We start from the raw sequence: 14828 nt of genomic DNA, 5'->3' as shown, positions 1-14828 counted from the left end.
CCAAACTGTCTTTCAAAGCGGCTGTACCATTTTATATTTCCACCAGCAGTGAATGAGTGTTACTATTTCTTTGCATCCTCTCCAACATCTGTAGTGTTCAGGTTTGTTTTTTTTAAATAGTAGTCACTATAGTGGGTATGAAAGGATATCTCATTGTGATTATTAAAAATACATGTAGATTTAATTTGTATAAAGTATATGTAGTTTTGGTGTCAGTCTATTTTCTTATTTCTTGTTGCACAAACTTTTTTTTTGTTGTTGTTGAGGTACTAGCTCTGGGATTGAACCCCAGACCTTGTATATGGGAAGCTGTGTTCAACCACTGAACTACATCAGCTCCCCTGAGTTGCTTTTTTTTTTCATTTGTTTCCTTGTTATTTTTTGTTTTGTTTTGTTTTTAGGAGACACTCAGAACTGAACCCAGGACCTCCCATGTAAGCAGGTGCTCAACCACTTGATCCATATCTGCTCCTTTGTTTTGATTTTGATTTTCCTAATAGCTAGTGGTGTTGGGCATCTTGTCATGTGCTTTTTAACCATTTGTATTTCCTCTTTGGAAAAATGTCTATTCAAGTCATTTGCCCATTTTTGAATTGTTTTGTTTTGTTTCAACGTTTTATTGTTGAGTTGTAGGATTTATTTATATGTGCTGAATATTAAAACCTTAATGGTTATGTAGATTTCAAATATTTTCTCCCATTGAGTAGCCAGCCTTATCACTTTCTTGACAAATTTCTTTGATGCACCAAAGTTTTTAATTTTGAGGAGCTTCCATGCATCTATTCTTTTTTTCTTTCATTACTTGTACTTTGGGTGTAAATCTAAGAAACTATTGTCTAACATACGATCCTGAAGACACTTCCCTACACTTTTTATAGTTTCATAGTTCTGGTTCTGACATATAGGCCTTTGGTTTATTTTGAATTAATTTTTGTATAGGTGTTAGATAGGGGTCCTCTTTCATTCTTTTGGATATGGATATTCAATTCTCCCAGCAACATTTGTTGAAGAGACTATTCTGTCCCACTTGAGTGGATTGGCAGCCTTGTCCAAATATAAGTTGTACGGGTTTATTTCTGAACTCTCAATTCAATTCCATTGTTCAATATATCTACCCTTGTACCAGTACCATACTGTTTTGACCTCTGTAGTTTTGTAATACACTTTAAAGTCAGAAAGTGTGGGTCTTTCAACTTCATTCTTCTTTTTCAAGATGTTTTTGGCTATTCAGTGCCCCTTCCTCTTCCAAATAAATTGATAATTGGCTTTTCCATTTCTGAAAATTAGGATGTTAGAATTTTTATTGGAATTGGGTTAATCTATAAATGATTTGGGGTAGATTTGACACCACAGTGACATTTAATCTTTCAACTCATGACAATGGAATGTCTTCCATTTATTTAGGTCTTCTTTGATGTCAATGTTTTATAGTTTTTTTTTGTGTACAAATCCTTTACATCCTTGGTTAAATTTATTCCTAGATATTTCATTCTGTTGTTTGCTTTATAAATGGAAGTTTTTTCTTAATTTCCTCCTCAGATTGCTCATTTTTAGTGTATACAAACAACTATTGATTTTTGTGTTTTGCTCTTGTATGCTGCCACTTTGCTGAATTCATTTATTAGCTCTAGGAGCTTTATTATAGATTTTTGGGGGACTTTGTATATATAGGATCATACCATCTGCAAATAGTGAAAGTTTTATCTCTTACTTTTCAATTTGGATGTCTGTTTTTGTTTTTTTTCCCCTTGTCTAACTGCTCTGGCTAGAATATCCAGCAAAATGATGAATAACAGTGGTGACAGTGGGCATCCTTTTCTTGTTCCAGATTGTAGAGGGAAAGCTTTCAGCCTTTATCATTGAGTATATTGTTAACTGGGTTTATTCACATACGCCCTTTATTGTGTTGAGGAAATATCTTTCTATTCCTGTACTTTGAAGTGTTTTTGTCACATGTCTTTTCTGTGTCAATCAAGGTGATCATGTGGTTTTGGCCTTTCATTTTATTAATGTGGTATATTAACATTAGTTGATTTTCTTTCTTTTTTTAAAAAGATTTATTTTATTTATTTATTTCTCTCCCCTTCCCCCCGACTGCCCCCCTGGTTGTCTGTTCTCTGTGTCTATTTGCTGCATCTTCTTTGTCCGCTTCTGTTGTTGTCAGTGGCAAGGGAATCTGTTTCTTTTTGCTGCATCATCTTGCTGCGTCAGCTCTCCGTGTGTGCGGCGCCATTCTTAGGCAAGCTGCACTTTCTTTTGCACTGGGCAGCTCTCCTTACGGGGTGCACTCCTTGCACGTGGGGCTCTCTTACATGGGGGACACCCCTGCGTGGCACAGCACTCTTTGCATGCATCAGCACTGCATGTGGGCCAGCTCCACATAGGTCAAGGAGGCCCGGGATTTGAACTGCAGACCTCCCATGTGGTAGACGGATGCCCTAACCACTGGGCCAAGTCCACCGCCTAGTTGATTTTCTTGTGTTGAATCACCTTGCATACCTGGAATAAAACTCACTTATTCATGATGTATAATTTTCTTAATGTGCTGGATTCAATTGGCAAGTCCTTTGTTGAGGATTTTTCAATCTATATAAGAGAAATTTGTAATTTTCTTTTCTTGTAGTATCTTTATCTGGCTTTAGTATTAGGGTGATGATACCCTCATAGAATGGCTTTTCTTTTCAGGTTTTTGGAAGTGTTTGAGCAGGACTGGTCTTAGTTCTTCATGGAATGATTGGTAGAATTCACCTGTGAAGCCATCTGGTCTTGGGTTTTCCTGTTGGGAGGTTTTTGATGACTGATTCAGTCTCTGTCCATGTGACTGGTCTGTTGTGGTTTTGCATTTTTTTCTAGAGTCAGCAAAGTTTGTTCGTGCATTTCTAGGAACTTGTCCATTTCACGTAGGTTTTCTAATTTGTTGGCATATAATTGTTCACAGCATCCTTCTGTGATAACATTTATTTCTGTGGGGTCAGTAGTAAGGTCCTCTTCTCATTTCTGATTTTATGTATTTGCATTTTCTCTCTTTTTTCCTTTGTTAGTCTAGCTAATGGTTTGTCAATTTTATTGATCTTTTTAAAGAACCAACTTTTGGTTTTATTATCTTTATTGGTTTTTTAAATTTTTAATTTCTGCTATAATCTTTGCTATTTCTTTCCTTCTGCTTGCTTTGGGATTAGTTTGTTGCTCTTTAGTTCTTACAGGTATGCAGTTAGGTTTGTGATTTCTTTCTACTTTTTTCATGTAAGCATTTAGGGCTATAAATTCACCTCTCAGCAGTGCCTTCGCTGAATCTGATATAGTTGTGTTCTTGTTTTCATTAATCTTTAGATATTTACTGATTTCCCTTACAATTTCTTACTGAAATTGCACACTGATTGCGTTGTTTCATCTCCATATATTTGTGAATTTTTCAATTCTCTGCCTGTTACTGATTTTCAGCTTCAATACTTTATGGTCAGAGAAAATGCTTTTTATAATTTCAATATTTTTAAGTTTATTGAGACTTGTTTTGTGATTTATCCTGGACAATGATCCATGTGCATTTGAGAAGAATACATATCCAGCTGTTTTGGAGTGCAGCTTTCTGAATATGCCTGTTAAAGCTAGTTCATGTTATCATATTATTTTAGTTCTGTTTCCTTATTGATCTTCTGTCTAGATGTTCTATCTATGGATGTGAGTCTATAGTCTATAGTCTATAGTCTCCAACTATAGAGACGTCTATATCTTCCTTTCATGTTTGCCAGTGTTTACTTCATGTCTTTTGGGGGACCCTAATTAGGCACATAAATATTCATGATTGTTATTTCTTCTTGGTGCATTGCCCCTTTTATTTATAATGTCCTTTGTCTCTTATAATAGCTTTAGACTTAAAGTCTATTTTATACGATATTAGTATCCCAGCTCTAATTTGGTTACTATTTACATGGAATATCTTTTTCCAATCTTTCACTTTCAACCTCTTTGTGTCTTTGGGTCCAAGGTGAGTCTCTTCTAAACAACATATAATAGGATCATGCTTTTTTATCCATTCTGCCAATCTACATCTTTCGATTGAGGAGTTTAGTCCATTATCATTCAGTGTTATTGCTGTAAAGGCATATTCTGCCATATTTTCCTTTTTTTAAAAATAAAATTTTATTGAAGTATATCATTTATGTATATAATTTATAGTAAAATGTATAAATTTTACTAAACAAAGTATAGTAAAATTTGTTAATTTACAAAACAAACATGCATATCATCATATAAGGCCCCCATACATCTCCCATCATCACCATCTTGCATTGTTGCGAAACATTTGTTTCACTATGCAAGAGCATCGTCAATATATTACTACTAACTATAGCCCATATCTTACATTTGGTGTATTTTCCCCCAACCCACCTGATTATTAATACCCTATATTAGTATTACATATTTTTTACCATCCAGGAGAAAACATTAACCACAGTCCATCATCAGTGACTGGATTCCCTGTGTTATATAGTCCCATGTTTTGTACAATCCATTCAATGTGCACACTCAGAGGCTCTCATTGTCATCACAGAGTTGTGCTTTCATCACCTCAGTCAATTCTAGAATGTTTTTCATTACTCTAAAAGGAAATATCCCATATCCCTTTATACCCCTCTAATGTTGTTCCTTAGTATTGAAATAATCTCTTGCCATTGCTGTAAAATATTACAATATTACTGTTAACTATTGTCCACTTGTTACAAGTTGTAATTTTCCCATGTATCACTATATTCTTAGCATGTCATATTCTCCTTTGTTTTTTATATACTATAATTCTTTTTGTCTCTCTTTTCCTTTATTGCAACCTCCTTTTCTGTAGGTTGATCTTTTGTGATGTAGCTAGCGGATCACTTTCTCATTTCTGTGTCTGTATATGTTTAAAATACTTTCTTCACAGTTACCCTGGGGTTTATATTACACAGCATACATCTATAACCTAATGATTTGAAAAGATACCAACTTAGCTTCAATAGTATACAAACCCATTCTCTGCTCCCATATCCCTCTGTTTCCCCTTGTTGTTTTTGTCCCACTTTACCACTTCATAGTTTATATGTCTGTTATCAGGCAATAGGCCTTTTTCTTGTTCAAGTGTGTTCTTTTATAGGAATTAAAGAGTAGAGTGTGTATTGAGTCTACAGTATTACTGGGTTTTGTATTTACTCTTTTAGCTACCCTTACTAGTAATCTTCATTTCTTCACACTACTCCAAGCCACTCTCTCCTGTCTTTTCCTTTCAAACTGCAGAATTCCCTTTAGTAACTCTTGTAGGACATGTCTTTGGCTGACAAACTCTCTGTTTATCTGTTAATATTTTACTCTCCCTCATTTTTGAAGGATAGTTTTGCTGGATAAAGAATTTTTGGCTGGCAGTTATTCTCTTTCAGTATCTTGACTATATTGTACATCCACCTTCTCACCTCCATGATTTCTGGTGAGAAATCAGCATTCAGTCTTACTGAGAACCCCTTGTATGTGATCAATTGCTTTCAGAATTCTCTCCTCATTTTTGGCATTTGACATTCTGATTAGAATGTGTCTTTGACTAGGTTTATTAGGATTTATTCTGTTTGGAGTGTGTTGCACTCCTTGGACATGTATGCTTAGGTCTTTAATAAGAGTTGGGAAATTTTCAGCTAATATTTCCTTAAATATTCTTTCTCCCCTTTTCCCTTCTATTTTCCTTCTGGGACACCCATGACACATATATTTGTGCACTTTATGCTGTCACTCAAATCCCTGAGACACTGCTCCAATTTTTTCTATTTTCTCTATCTGTTTTTCTGACTTTATGATTTCAATTGTTCTTGTTCTAGTCCACTGATTCTTTCTTTTGCCTGTTCACAATCAACTATTGTATGTCTCTAGTGTATTTCTAATCTCTACTGTTCTGCATTTCTTCCCCATAATTTGTTCTTTTTATACTTTAAAATTCTTCCTTATGCTTACACCTCATCTTAATATCCTTGATCTCTTTATGCATATTTTCCTTCATCTCCTTAAATTGATTTAGGAGATTTGTTTGGACATCTTCGATAAGTTCTTCCAAATTCTGAGTCTCTTTTGAATTTTTAATTCTCACCTTTGGTTGGGCCTTATCTTCCTATGTCCTAGTATGGCTTGTAATTTTTTGCTGATGTCTAGGCATCTTATTATCTTGAGTTAACTCTGAAAGTCAGTTTCTCCTTCTTGTCTAGGGTTTCCTGTTGCTTGGCTTTTTGTTAAGGCTCTTCTTCAGTGCTTGGTCCAACTTATTCTAGACCTTTACAAAGGTGCTCAAAATTTTTCACCTCTTCTTGATATGATTCTTGCTTTGGATATGTGGTACAATTTTTAGATTGCATGGTTTTGTGCATTTGTTTCACCTGCAGGAGAAAGTTTTTTTTTCTCTGTTCCTTCTCTGAGAATTTCAGTCTGTTCTGTTTTTGTGCAATATTTTCTTTCCAGCTCCTATGATTTAAAATTCTCACTCACTCATTGCCTGTTTGTCTTACACTTCCTGGGAGCTTCCTGTCTTGTAATTCAGTTTACCCCCCCCCCCCTTTTTGTTAGGTTTTCTGCCTCTTATTTCTTCCCCATTAAGGTATCCCACTATCCCACTCCAGGGAGTTAGATGTGGTCAATTCAGAAAGGTGGGTCACTCCAGTAAGTGTTTAGGCAGTCCAACCCACAGGAACTGGATTGAGTAAGGCCACCATTCTACTGTGGTCTCCCTCCCAGGGAGTTCTTTTATATGTAGTAGTTCTCAGGGGCTTGTGGGCTCATGTTCTACCTGGATATGCATGGCTTTTTAACTTGCTGCTGTGAGTAGCTCTATAGACTGTGTCCCCAGTAGGAGAGACCAGGTCACTGCCTATGAGCAACTCCCAAGGTGCGTGGGACTGAGGGGGGGGGGGGGTGGAGAAGAAGACCAGTGGGTCCAGGTTGAGAATTTCCTGACATTTTTCTTTTTTTTAAATTCAGCATTTGTGGAGTCCTTCTTCAGTCTCCACCATTCTCCAGAATCCTAAGGAAGCGGGATTTTTTCCCTTTTATTCACTGAATATCTGGGGAGGTTTTTTCAGGGGATTTCTTATGTCACCATGTTGACGACATCAACCAAAGGCTTGTTTTATGCCAGATCTCCTTTTGCTACACAGTGCTGCCCCAATGTACTTTGCCTATTTCAGAGTCCTACTCCTTCCCAGTCAATGCCATAACTTTAACATACAAAGCCAGATCAGGTTGGGAATTTAATTTGCTACCTGCACAATTAAACTCTTGGGCAGATTTCAGAAATCTTAGCCCTCAGCTATCAAACGCAAGTGTTTCTCTTAGAGCAGTCATAGAATCTTTTTGGTTCGTTACTTGAGCCTTGTACTAGGGACTTATAGCCACAAGCTTTCTTTCCCCAATTTCCTTTGACACATGGAAGCTATCAACCAACTCCCATGATACTCCTTATTTCCATTAAAATGTTCCATGCTGGAAATATGTCATCATCCAAGGTCTTGCCTTCTATAGACACTTGGCTATAGGCATCATTAATGATAATTTAAGTAACTGTTTTGCTACTGCATATTATGGATATGTATAGATCTACAAATTCCCTTTTACTATTGGAAACAAGATCATTAATGAAACTAGTTGGGAAAACCCATCCTTATGTTTCTGATCATTTAGAACTTCTAGTACCAAATTCTTTATCAGTGTTTCATCTGAGGAGCAGGGATTTGAGCATAGGCAACTGTGAGAGCTGGCTACAGTCTATGTGAGGCTACTGTTTCTGTGTGTGCTATAGGAACCTGAAGTCTACATAGCAGGAAGTCAGGAAGGAAAAGATGAATGTGGGAGAGGCAAGGGAAAACTAGAACTTGTGAGGCTGAGGTGGAACTCATAATAGTAATTCAGAACCTTTGTCATTCTCTCATCATCTCCAAGTCCCAACTTTGAGATGAGGGTGGCCTGCATGATGCATCTGGTGCCCTTCATCATGCACCTGGTCCAGGACTTGGGAGAAGCTGAGGATCAAGAAGAAGCTACAGAAAGTAGATGGAGTTCAGTGGTTGGGCGCCTGCTTCCCATGTATGAGGTCCTGGGATCAATCTCTGATACTTCCTAAAAAAATTAAATAAAATAAAGAAAATAAAGAAGGAGCCGCACTTTCTGGGCCCAGCTGCTGCTCCAGGCCAAGCAGGTGAGCTGCCATGAGTGACAACATGGATGAACATCAACAGTTTTGTGGGTTGCTCCATATTTTCAAGCACAAAAAGCAAGATGGCTGCAGTTCCAATTCCACCTTCCAACTCTTACACCAAATGATTTGAGTGGCCATGCTAATCTAGAACCATGCAGGAAAGTAATTCTGGAAAACATAGTTCCAGATCAGCTAAGTCTGACACAATACAAGCCCATCATACCATTGGTCAAAGAAGAAATCTCAATGGAAATAGAAAATATTTTGAACTGAGTAATAATAAAAACACATTATACACAAATTTGTGGGGTATAGTGTCAGCAGTACCTAGGGGGAGCTTTGTAGCTTTAAATGCTTATGTTTACAAAGAAAAAATTAAATCAATGATCAGTGCTTCCACCTTAAGAAGAGAGAAAAAAAGAGCAACTTAATCAAGTAAAAAAGTAGAACTTAATGAAATTAAAGATAAGAAATAGAGAAAACTCAACAAAGTGAAAGTCTGGTTCTTTAAAAAGTACAATAAGATTGATAATCCCTGTTAGACTGATCAAGAAAAAGGGAAAACAAATGATCACCATAAGGAATGACAGAGGAAGCATCATTACAGATCCCATGATATTTAAAGGATAATAGGGTATGTTATAAACAATTTAATAGGCAACAAATTTGATAAATGAAATGAACAAATTTCTTGAAAAGTAATGTATTAAAACTGACAAAGGAAGAAATGAAAAATATGAAAACCCTTATATCTAACAAAGAAAGTGAATTCATTATCAAAAACTTTCCCACAAATTCCAGGCTTGCCTTGGGGTAGACAAAGATTTCTTAGGACATACACTGCAATAAATGTGAAAGAAAAAAATGAAAAATTTGGTATTCATCAAAAGTTTTAAGATTGTGTTCATTGAGATTCCATTAATAAAATGAAAAGGCAAGTCACAGACCTGGAGTAAATATTTGTAATCCATATATCTGACAAAGGGCTTGTGTCTGTAATGTATAAAGAATACCTACACATCTATAATAAAAAGAAAACATCCCGATTTTTAAAGTGATCAAAAGACTTGAACAGACACTTCACCTTTATATCTTAAAGAAGATATAAAGGGGCACAGGAGGAAGAGGTGTGGGTGTCTTGTGAGGGAGGCATCACCAGAGGTACAGGGGAAGCCAGTATAGGCAGCTTGTGAGGGAGGCCTCACCAGGTACAGGGGGAGGTGGTGCAGGTGGCTTGTGAGGCCAGCCTTGCCTGGCAGAGGGAAAAGCAGTTCAGGGATGGGGGAAATGAGATGACAGTGATTGGACTCCAGAGGCAAATGGACCATGGTACAACATGCAGGAAAGAGCAGGACAGAGAGACTGAGAGGCCTCTGCAGAGGAACTGTGAGTCAGTTGCTCCATGCCAGTGCCCACCACCCATCTACCACACTCGAGACAAGAAGCCTCTGCACAGACTGGGGCTGCCAAATAGCCCCAGATGGAGAGGGATGAAGAAGCCTTCCTCCCCAGAAATGGCAGGTAGAGGGAGGGCAGGGCCATGGGCCAACCAAGGCTCCTGATTAGTGTTTGGATCATTGGGCCCCAGCTGAATCATGGTTCCAGTTGGCCAGGTTAGGGCTTCTCCTATCCATTGTTTTCAACACCACCACTGATAGGGGTGGAGCCTGTGGAAGGGAAATTTAAAAACAACAACAACAACAACAACAACAACAAAACTGCCCTCCCTAATAATGTGGTAAAAAACTGGCTGAAAAGCACTACCTCCTGGACAGGGAAGCACACATTTGGGGCGCCAAGGAGACAAAAGACAAAAAAAAAATTTAAAGGCTTTCTAGAGTGTTTCCATACCTTCTCTCCAGGGCTCTTTGGAACTGGTCTGTGCCCCATTCTTGGGTCTCTGGCCTGGTTTCAGTTAAACAGGGGTAATTTTAAAGATTTAGAATAAAGTTCAACCAGTGTCAAAGAAGAGCCTTAACAAAAAGCCAATAGACAACAAAACCCTGGGCAAGAGAAGCTGACCATCAGAGTAAACTCATCAAGATAAAGATGCCTAGACATCAGCAAAAACTTACAAACCATACTAAGAAATAGGAAGATATGGCCTAGTGAAAGGAAAAATTTAAAAGTCTTAGAAGACAGAGAATTTGGAGCAACTAATCAAAGATTCTCCAAACAGATCTCCTAAATCAATTTAAGAAGATGAAGAAAGAGACAAAAGATATTAAGAGGAAACTGGGTGAGCAAAAGAACAATTTGAAAATATACAAAGAAAAATAGTAGAATTTATGGTAATGAAAGGCATTATAAAAGAGATTAAAACTACACTAGAATCATGTAAGAATGGGTTTGAACAAGCAGAAGGACCAACAAATTAGAAAATAGGACTTCCAAAACTGCACAGATTGAAGAACTGATAAAGAAAAAAGAATGGAAAAAAATTAAGCATGAATGACAACATGACGTACACAAACATAAACATCAAACATAAACAACCAGAGAGAAAAAAGATGGGAAAGAGACAAAAGAAGTGTTTGAAGAAATAATGGCTGAAAATTTCCCAGCTCTTATAAGGGACATGGATATATATGTCCAGAAAAAAGCACAGCATATTCCAAACAGAATAAAAACTAACAGACTACTCTAAGACATATACTAATCAGATTGTCAAATGCCAAAGATAAAGAAAGAATCCTGAAAGCAAGAAAAAAGTGATCTATCACATACAAGAATTTTCCAAATGACTGTGTGTAAATTTCTCATCAGAAACCACAGAAGCAAGAAGGCAGTGGTATGGCATATTTAAGATACTGAAAAAGAAAAACTGCTAGCCCAGAATTCTGTATCTAGAAAACTGTTTTTCGAAAGATTACAATATTCACAGATAAGCAGAAACTGAGAGAATTTGTCAACAAGAGATCTGCCCTACAAGAAATACTAAAGCAAGTTCTTTAGGATGAAAGAAAAGGACAGGAAAGAGAGATTTGGAGGAGAATGTAGAAATGAAGATTATTTACCTTTTAAAATAAGGGTAAAAGGAGAGACAAAATACATGACATATAAAAGCCTAAGTACAAAATGGCTGAAGTGAGTAATGCTTTTACAGTAATAACATTGAATGTTAAATTCCCCAAATAAAAGACACAGATTGACAGAACTGATAGAAAAAAATATCTTCCATCTGTATGCTATCTACAAGAGACTGATCTTAGATCCAAGGACACAAATATGATATTCTTCATAATTATCAAAAAACAGCTGGGGGTAGCTATACTAATATCAGGAAAAAAAATAGACTTTAAATGCAAAATGTAATTAGAGACAAAGAAGGACACTTTATTTTAATATAAGTGATAATCTACCAAGAAGAAAGGACAATAAAAAATATTTATGCACCTAACCAGGGTGCCCCAAAATACATGAGGCAAACACTGACAAAACTGAAGAGAGAAAGAGTCACTTCTACAATAATAGTGGGAGTCTTCAATACACCACTCTCAGCAATAGATCTAGACAGGGATCAATAAGGAAATAGAGATTTTCAATAATATGATAAATGAACTACCAATCCTTCCAAGAAGAACAAAGACCAATGTTGCTCAAACTTTTCCAAAAAACTGAAAAGGAGGGAACACTGACTAATTCATTCTATGAGGTCATCATTACCCCAATAACAAAGCCAGAAAAAGATACTACAAGAAAAGAAAATTACAGACCAATTTATCTTATAAATATAGACGCAACAATCCTCAACAAAATACTTGCAAATCAAATCCAGCACATTAAAAGAATTATACACCATGAACAAGCATGAGTCAACACAAGAAAATCAATTAATGTAATATACCACAAAAAAATCAAAGGGGAAAAAATCACACGATCATCTTTTTAGGTGCAGAAAAGTCATTTGATAAAATCCAGCATCCCTTCTAGATAAAAACCCTTCAAAATATAGGAACAGAAGGAAGTTTCATCAACATGATAAAGGGCATATATGAAAATCCACAGCTAACAACATACTCAATAGTAAAGACTGAATGTTTTCCCTCTACAATCTGTAACAAGACAAGGATGCCCAGTCTTATTCAACACTGTGTTAGAAGTTATTGCTAGAGCAATCAGGCAAGAAAAAGAAATAAAAGGTATCCAAATTGGAAAAGTAGAATTAAACCTTTCACTATATGAGATATGATCCTATATAATGTCCTGAAAAATCCACAAGAAAGCTACTAAAGCTAGTGAGTTCAGCAAAGTGGAGGGATATAAGATCAACATGCAAAAACCAGTAGTGTTTCTATACATTAAAAATGAACAATCTGAGGAGGAAATTAAGAAAAAAAATCAATTTACTATAGTAACTAAAAGAATAAAATATCTAGGAATGAATTTAACCAAGGATGTAAAGGACTTGTACACAGAAAACTATAAAACATTGCTAAAGAAATCAAAGACCTAAATAATTGGAGGGACATTCTGTGTTCATGGATTGGAAGACTAAATATCATTATGATATCAGTTTTAACCAAATTGCTTTACAGATTCAATGTAATCACAATAACAATTTCAACAGCATTTTTTCCCTCCAGAAATGGAAAGGCCAATTATCAAATTTATTTGGAAAAGTAAGGGGCCCCAAATAGCAAAAATAAAAAATCTTGAAAAAGAAGAATGAAGATGGAGGACTCACATTACCTGACTTTAAAGAATATCACAAAGCTACATTGGTCAAAACAGTATGGTATTGGCATAAAGATAGACATAATGACCAGTGGAATCAAACTGAGAGTTTAGAAATAGACCCTCACATCTATGGCCAACTGATATTTGACAAGGCTACCAAGTCCACTCAACTGGGAAAGAATAGTCTCTATTCTGGGAGAATGGGATATCCATATACAAAAAAAATGAAAGAGGGCCCCTATTTCATACCATATACAAAAATTACCTCACGATGGATCAAAGACTTAAATATAAGAGAACCATAAAACTTCTAAAAGAAAATGTAGGCAAGCATCTTTGAGATCTTGTTGTAGGCAAAGTTTTCATAAACTTTACACCCAGAGTACAAGTAATGAAGAAAAAATAAATGGGACCTCCTCAAAATTAAAAGGTTTTGAGCTTCAAAGGCATATGCTTAGAAAGTGAAAAGGCTGTCTACTCAACAGTAGAAAACATTTGGAAACCAAATATCCAATCAATATCTAATATCCAGCATATATAAAGAAATCCTACAACTCAACAATAAAAAGACAAATAACTCAATTAAAAAATGGACAAAAGACTTATACAGACATTTTTCCACAGAGAAAATACAGATGGCTGTAAAGCACATGAAAAGAGGCTCAACATCATTAGCTATTAGGGAACTGCAAATTGAAACCACAATGAGATCCATTTCATACCTAGTACACTGTCCACTATTAAAAAAACAAAACTACAAGGTTTGGAGAAGAGAAATAGGAAGAATCAATCACTGCTGGTGAGAATGTTAAATGGTACAGCTGCTATGGAAGAGTTTGGCAGTTCCTCAGAGAGCTAAGCATAAAATTACCATATGATTTGACAATCCTGCTAGTAGGTATATACCCAGAACTGAAAGCAGGGACATGAGGAGATATATGCACACCAATATTCAGTGGCATTAATTCACAACTGCCAAAAGATGGAAACAACCCTAGTGCCCATCAAGAAATGGTGAAACAAAATGGTGAAACAAATGGTGAAAAAAATCACATTGTGGGAAGCAGATTTGGCCCAACTGATAGAGCGTCCACCTACCACATAGGAGGTCCAGGGTATGAACCCAGGGCCTCCTGACCCGTGTGGTGAGCTGGCCCAAGCGCAGTGCTAATGTGCGCAAGGAGTGCCGTACTACGTAGGGGTGTCCCCCACGTAGGGGAGACCCACGTGCAAGGAGACCCCTCAAGGAGAGCCGCCCCTCGTGAAAAAAGCGCAGCCTGCTTAGGAGTGGTGCTGCACACACAGAGACACAGCAAGATGATACAACAATAAAAGCCACAGATTCCTAGTGCCGCTGACAAAGAATATAGGTGGGCAAAGAAGAACACACAGTGAATGGACACAGCAGACAACAGGGGAGGTGGGGGAGAAGGGGAAATAAAAACAAAACAAACACATTGTATATGCTATACAATGGAATATTATTCAGCTATAAGAAGGAATGAAGTATTGACGCATACCACAGCATGAATGAACCTTGAGGACCTTATATTGAGTGAAATAAGATACATAAAAAAGGATAAATATTGTATAATCTCACTAATATAAACTAATTATAATAATTATACTCATAGAGGTAGAATCTAAAAGGTAGGTTTCCAGGAGATAGTATGAGAGTGGAGAATATGGAATTGATGCTTCATCTGTGCGGAATTCATAATTAGGTTGATTTAATTGTTTGGAAAAGGACAGAGGTGTAGCACATGACTTTGAGTACAATTACCAGTGGTGATGTATGTGTGCGACCGCGGTTGATCTGGGAAGTTATGGGTTGTATGTTACTAGAAGCTAGAGGATAAAACACGAGAAGGTGTAGCAGAGTGAACCCTGTTTTGGATGAGGATTGTGTTTAATAATACAAATATAAGAATGCTCTTTCAGAATGTATAAT

The sequence above is a fragment of the Dasypus novemcinctus genome, chromosome 27 (assembly GCF_030445035.2).
Source record: "Dasypus novemcinctus isolate mDasNov1 chromosome 27, mDasNov1.1.hap2, whole genome shotgun sequence".
NCBI lineage: Eukaryota > Metazoa > Chordata > Mammalia > Cingulata > Dasypodidae > Dasypus > Dasypus novemcinctus.
This window is presented reverse-complemented; position numbering follows the sequence as displayed.